This window comes from Amphibalanus amphitrite, unplaced genomic scaffold (assembly GCF_019059575.1).
Source record: "Amphibalanus amphitrite isolate SeventyFive unplaced genomic scaffold, NRLGWU_Aamphi_draft 000241F_arrow, whole genome shotgun sequence".
NCBI classification, from domain to species: Eukaryota; Metazoa; Arthropoda; class Thecostraca; order Balanomorpha; family Balanidae; genus Amphibalanus; species Amphibalanus amphitrite.
The window spans coordinates 405,277-412,073 of NW_024881736.1; the positions used below are offsets into that span (position 1 = coordinate 405,277).

Consider the following 6,797-nt stretch of genomic DNA (forward strand, 5'->3'; position numbering starts at 1 on the left):
CTTTTGGTATACGTGATGCCAATCTCCAGAAATCTCCAGATTGCGTTCCAGCGCCTCCAGTAAAACCTCTGGTAGAGCCTCCAGTCAAGAATTTCTACTGGAGGCGCTGGAACAGGCCCACGAATACGATTTTGTGGAAGCATTCTTGCGCACGGTTCTACCGTGTTGAATGACACGTTGCCGTGTTTTACCCCTCTGCGTCGAGTTTAAAAACCCGAATGGGGTTATTTGGGCCGCGATCTTGAGGGACATTAACACCAATTAACACATGTGGGTTGTTAACTTACTCGGTTCACTTTCGCGCCAAATGCAGCGCCGCGTGGGCCTCAGTCGCCATCTTTGTGCGATCCAGGGAGGTCGTGTCTGTGCTGCGTGTGACGTCTTGTTGGTAAGTACAAGTGATGCTTGCTCCAAATTTTTCTTAGCAATAACATCAGTGATATTAAATGCCTTTTAGGCGTGGTTACATAAATATTATCCGTGTAGTGACTAGTGTGGCGTTATGGATGGAAAGGAGGAGCCCTCGGCCCTGATTCTCATTCTGCCACTCCACCACTGGTGGCTATGTGTGCGTTTGTAAACATGCTACTTACATGAATAATTTTGACTGTACCTTTTCAACTTTTGCCATGTATCTACCAGCTAGTTATAATTAGTCTGCCTGGTTTCTCTCTTGCCCTCTCTCTCTCTCTCTCTCTCTCTCTCTCTCTCTCTCTCTCTCTCTCTTTTCCATGGTACCTCCCTCTGCTTTTCTATTTGTCTGTGGATAAGAAGTAGGTAGACATCTGTTTGGCTGCGAACTGACACAATTTATTTATTTCAGAATACGGCTCAAGATGAGCAGAATGAAGGTAAATCTCCAAGTCCCACAGTCAGAGCTCAAGACTGTGAGGCAGGACTTCATTCCTTGATGAATGCGGCTCAACTGCTAACAGGATAAGAAGGTATTGTCCTATTTCTGCCGATTTATTATTTCACATATCACAAATCACAATTAGTGTCTGCATGGGACTCTGTTGTATTTTAGTAGACTAGGGTCTTGTCTTCTATAATATGAAGCCGATATTGAAAATTAAAATCACATGTTTAACATATTTATTATCGTCAAAAGCATAACCGATTAGTGCGATTACCCAAATCCGACGAGAGCCCGGGCGCCCCGGCGCCCCGCTCTACCCCTGCGCTCTCCCTCTCTCGTCCCGCTCCCGTGGTCAGCTGTCCCGCTGTCCAAGCGCCAGGCCGTTGCCATAGCGACGGCTGACGGCCTCCTCCGGCGGACGGATCCGGACGCCGAAACTCAGCCGTCTGTATTTTGATGGTTCTTATAGTAATATAGGTATCTTGTTTTGATGTGCATTGGCTATTGGGTTGATCAGGGTTGATGTTGGACGTTACCGATAATAGGTATAAACTATAGAGTCGATGGTGAACTTACCTAATCGCCAAGTATGTGTTAGTTTATAAACGTTGGCCTTTCGTGTAGAGTATAATGGCAGGGAATGGCCATTTAGAGGTCAAGGGACGGTCACTTCAGTAAAGGGTGCGGGCTTAACCCGCGACGCCCGCGACCCGCTGGGGAGTGGGAGGCACCCCTGTTGTTTTACGCTGATAACTCAAAAACGGCCGCGATTTTTAACTCGCCGATTCTAGTACTCCTCCGGACATCAATTTCACTCAACTCCTGAAAAATGCGTCCTAGGTCACCTCGGGTCATGAGTTATGGGGGTCAAACTGAGGTCATGTTCGGACATTTTCCGTCTAAAAAATAAAAAGGTCGTTCACGGGAATAAATCACAAAATATATTTTCAATCAAAAGACTCAAAAATCGCACATTAGGTACAAAATGCATGACAAAAGACACTGCTACCACAAAATTTCCGAAAAAGAAATATCAATATTTTGATATTTCTACACTCAAAACTCCTCCAGTTTTTTTTTTTAATTTAGGGAAGTTAAAAACGGAGCATATGCCGGAGAGATCCTTATTCCTTATTGCCTTTACAGGGTGTCTCAAAAAAGTGTCACGGTTTTGAACATCTCCCGTTTCGTAGCCATACACATCCTAAAAATTAACAAAATATGTGTCTGTAAAACTGCCAGTGATATAGTTATTTGAAACACTAAAAAATAAAAAGCGACTGTTCTTGTGACGTCCGATTTTTTTCAGCACTTGTTAGGTACTGAAAGTAGTCTAGAGTAATATCTACGATACTTGCCCCTCTCTTCCTGACTAAATAGGTATCAACGTTTTGTCGTCTCTTTTAAATGATAAGTCACTTTAATAAAATGTTTGTCATTATAAACTGCTACAATTTGACCTTGCTTGCCGTCCTGTGATGTCATAGGTCAAAGAAAAATGACGTCGGGGAGACGCGTCGAATAGCCTATAAGTTGACCCGAAAAGGTCAACTTAAAAATTTGACCTCAGGTCAAGGTCACGGAAAAGGTCATGTTGCAAGTCATTCGTTTCGTATTGTTAAGCTGAACACATTCCTGGTGTCTTCAGAAACTGTTTGAGACGGTTCGTGACCTGAGATGACCTCAGAGGCATTAACCCGGCAGTTGCTGGGGTATTTCGCCACACACCGTTTGCTGGGGGGGGGGGCGTTAAACGCCCCCAGCCGATAACTCGAGAACCAATAGGCGCAGCGAAACGCACGAGGCGGCAAACGAAAGAGCGCGACGAGACGCCTCAGATGAGTACTTTAAAGTTGAATTTTGAGGTCACAGGTCGGGTCAAGGTCAGGTCAAACACCTGAAATCGGGCTTTCAGTAGCATGGACTTCAGGACTTCGCAATGGGCGCCTCTCGTCACAAACTCTGTCAAAACGGTACACAATCCATCATATAAAGCCTACAAGAGTGTCAGCTCCATGTAGGGGTCAGTCAAGTATAGGTCAGGGTCAAGGTCAGGTCAACCGGGTAGGCACATATCCCCGAAAATCAAAACTGATATTCGCAGCCTGTGACACATGTTTTATGGGTAATTAGGGGCGTAGAACACGATGGTGACATTCATTTTATCATGTGTGTACGTGTTTGGCTCAAAAAGTTAAATTTAAGAAATGCATGTATCAGGGTCGTGAAGCAGTCACGAGAAATTGCCAAGATTCAGTTCAAGATTTTGGAAAATGCGGAATGATAGTCAATAATCGAAGATAGCCATTTGATTGTTCATGGTATTGGCAGTCTAATGGCGTTTACGGCATGTCTGTATGTCTATTCTATGATTTTATATGATTTTTTGAACATATGCCGTTTTTGGTAAAAAACTCAGAAATCATGACGTCACTAAAACCTCGATATCTCAAAAAATTTCCAACCGATTTTTTTGAAACTTTGTCACAATAAACTTCGATCAATTTCTTACAGGTACCCGAAATTTGGCGCGCCTGCGGCGCGCCGTTTTTATGCTATGGCCCGGCGAAAAAAGTGGGGGCGTTTAACGCCCCCCCCCCAGCAACTCGCGGGTTAAAGGGGGTCACAGGTGCAATTTTCCGGTTCATTGTGCCATGTTCATCTGTGTCCCGATGCTAGAGGGTATTTACGGCCAAAAGAAGCGGATTTCAATTTTCTTCCATTGACTAAAAGTCAATGGAGGGGTCACAAAATCGACCTGACCTTACGTCACAGATATCAAAATTCCGAGAAATGCAAATTGTTCATAATGACAAGCTCATGCAATAGCATGAGTTTCAAACTTCTGGGATGTACGAATATACTTTAGAAATGACTGAATCACAAAGTTTAAAGAGGCATGATCACTTAACTTGGACTGTGACCTGACCTTATGTGACCCGGGATCGAAAATATTACTCACGATGTGAAATTGATGTATTATAAGCTATACCAAGTTTCGCAGCGCTGCTTGCCGATTTTTTTACACTCGCAAAAAAACTGGCAGGTGTGGCCAACGCTCCCCCCCCCCGACCCCCCACCCGTGCGAAGGTTAGAGTATGTATCATTATGCCGTTCATTCATGCACTTCGTCATTTACTGACATTATTTTTTTTCTTATTTCAGACACGAACCAGGAGAAGTTGGACGCTTTTTAGAATTTCCTCTCGTACCGCTATAGTGTCATGGGTGGAGGGGAGCGAGGCTGCCATCTCCGAAGACAACACGCCTCTGAGTGTGCGCCTCCTAGTTTGTGCGGCAATGTTCCCCGTGTTCAATGAGAAAATTCAATGCCCCAGCGGTCAGAACTCCCAGCTAGTGTTGACGCAATAGCTCTCCAAATGTCGACCGGAAAGTCGTTAAAAAAATCGTTGCGACGATCGGCTCGACAAGCTGAAGACCGCGCCAGTTAATGCATGTGAAACGGCACCTCTACTCTCCCATCGCCAGGCCCAAAGACGTGTTATTCATAGGTGTCTTTCACAATACTAGTGTTGCTGATCGCGGAGGACCACTGTCCACTGCTCGTCCGCCGTGGTGTTACTTCTGATGAGGCTCAGAGCGCATGTGTATTGTTTACTGTGAACAATCTGTTGAAATATATAATGAGTAGATCTGTTATACTCTGAGACTTAATGAACTTGGCTAACGAGGATGTGTGTTAAAGCAAAACGAACTGTGTTACACGCCTCAATAATTATGTGGAATGAGTTGTATAAATGTATACTTCATGTCGATTTATTGCGGTTAAAGACGTTACCTCTCTTTAAACGCGGCTGGGCCTGTTACAGCCCCGTTTGCATCAAAGAAGGTACGCCTTTCATCGCAATAAGTCCACATGAATTATATATATTCATATATTCACTCAACGTGATCATTGAATCGTGTAATGCAGCTCATTTTGCGTTAATATACATTCTAAAAGGAGGTACTGGACGGGAAGTATATGAACACGAACCGAGCTACGAAACACGTTACACGTTTATGGTGAGTTTACTAACATCTAATTTCCGGATATGTTAACACAAATAAGTTTATGTAGCCGATAATTATCCGAGCCCAGAAACACCAGTGGTGTTATTGAACACTTAACATCTTTAATGCGAGCTATTTTACACGTTATTCGATACGCTAGAAACATGTTGGCGAGTTATCGAACTCGGTAACATGTCTTTATCGAGTTACGGAACACCACTTTTTGGAAAGTCAAAACTCATACCGAGTTATGTAGCACGGATTTACCGTGTATGAGAAAACACGGTGGCGTGTTATGAGATACGGCTGTACCGAGTCGTTTTTGGCCATATAACACAAAACGTGTTATCATTTTTTACAGTGTGGTTATAAAATTATTGTCCGGACATGATAGTTTTATCACGAAGGAAGTAATTTTTACACCTACATGAGAATAGTTTTATTCTGTCGCGTCAATTTATCAGCCGTAATGGAGTATAAAAATTACCCTAATTACTCCACAGCGGTTTATTTTTATGCAGTTTTGATAAAAGTACTCTAGCTGTCAATTTTATTACCATCTAATGGGAGTTCAGCACAAATATATTCCAATGACCTTGTTTATCACTGTGAACTAAGCTAAAATTACCACATGCCTCTTTGAGACTGATATAAATTTATAACCCGAAAGAATAAAAAGGACACGTGATAAAATTAGAAGATAAAATTACCACTTGCTAAAACACAAAAGAGATGATTATAGTACCAGGTTTAAGAATAACTTTCAAAAACGCCCTTAATGCAATGCAGAGAGTAAGAATACGCTACAAAACATAATCATTATATGCCATTGGTGCGTGATTATTCGCCAAACTGGAGTGGAAAAACTCCAAAAATAACTCTCTAGGTGTAAGTTTTTTTCAGTGTATCGGTGTGGAGGCGTCGCCGTCGTATTACTTTGAAATGGGGGCACCTCTGGATGGTAGTAGATGCATTCATTTTGCTGGGACACCTACCAGCGTTGATTGCCTGTATTCATTCATTTCGGGCTCCTATCGGTGTTGAAAGGCGGCATTTATTTCACTCACTGAGAAAAAAATTGACTCCATATGGGTCAAAACTCTTGAAAATGCTCCCCTGAAAACTCCTTAAAACCATTGATAACTCCCTTTCCAGCAGAGTTATTGAGTGTGTTCTAGGGTAACTTCGAGCCTTCCTCATTTTGCGAAAGAGTTTTCAAGAGTTCTTAATGGATGGCGAAATGACTCCATGTGTGACACCCCATAACTCTGTGACGCAACTCTCCATTACTTCCGAAAAACCTTTCCCGAACGTTCCGACAGGAGTAAAAGGGGAGTTACGAAGGGGTTTTAGCATACGTCGCGAGGAGCTGCCGGTGGCCGCCATCTTTTGCGCGTAGTACACAGCACGTTGTGCGGGGCGGCGGGCGAGGTGTTAGTGAAGAGCGTGTTGACTTAGACGGACCTGACCTATATACAGTGACGGATAATTGGACCTTACTTTGGATTTAAAGGTAAGCTTAGCTGTATTTCTCATCATGCTTTTATAGTGCAAAGTGTTATAATGCTGTGATGAGAACATATTGGTAACCCCATGTTCTTGATGGGCTGGAATGGTCTCTGTAAGGGTAATTGATTTGTATCGTTCCTGAGTGAGATAAAGATCGGAAACAGCATGCTCTGAGTTTCTAGGTATTGGCAAATATCACACATTATTTCCCTCGAATAAATTGGAAAGTTAGGATTACACAAGCTTTACACGTCATGGATCCTATTGTTATTGCCCAATTATTTTAATATCTGTACCAATGACAAATATCAAATTTGAAGGGTTTGCAAAGGAGAGCCAGAAAATAAAACTATCTTGGCATAAAAGCCTTGATTTTCCTAGCCCCTACATATATATATATAGAAAAAAAATCAGT

At 42.8% G+C, this 6,797-nt stretch overlaps 1 long non-coding RNA gene across 1 annotated transcript; it reads left to right on the forward strand.

Moving 5' to 3' along the window:
- Nucleotides 1–132: 132 nt before the first annotated feature.
- LOC122386143 lies at nt 133–4,516 on the forward strand. The gene is made up of 3 exons (XR_006257340.1): nt 133–388; nt 824–944; nt 4,025–4,516. It is a non-coding gene; the product is annotated as an uncharacterized LOC122386143 (long non-coding RNA).
- Nucleotides 4,517–6,797: the final 2,281 nt, after the last annotated feature.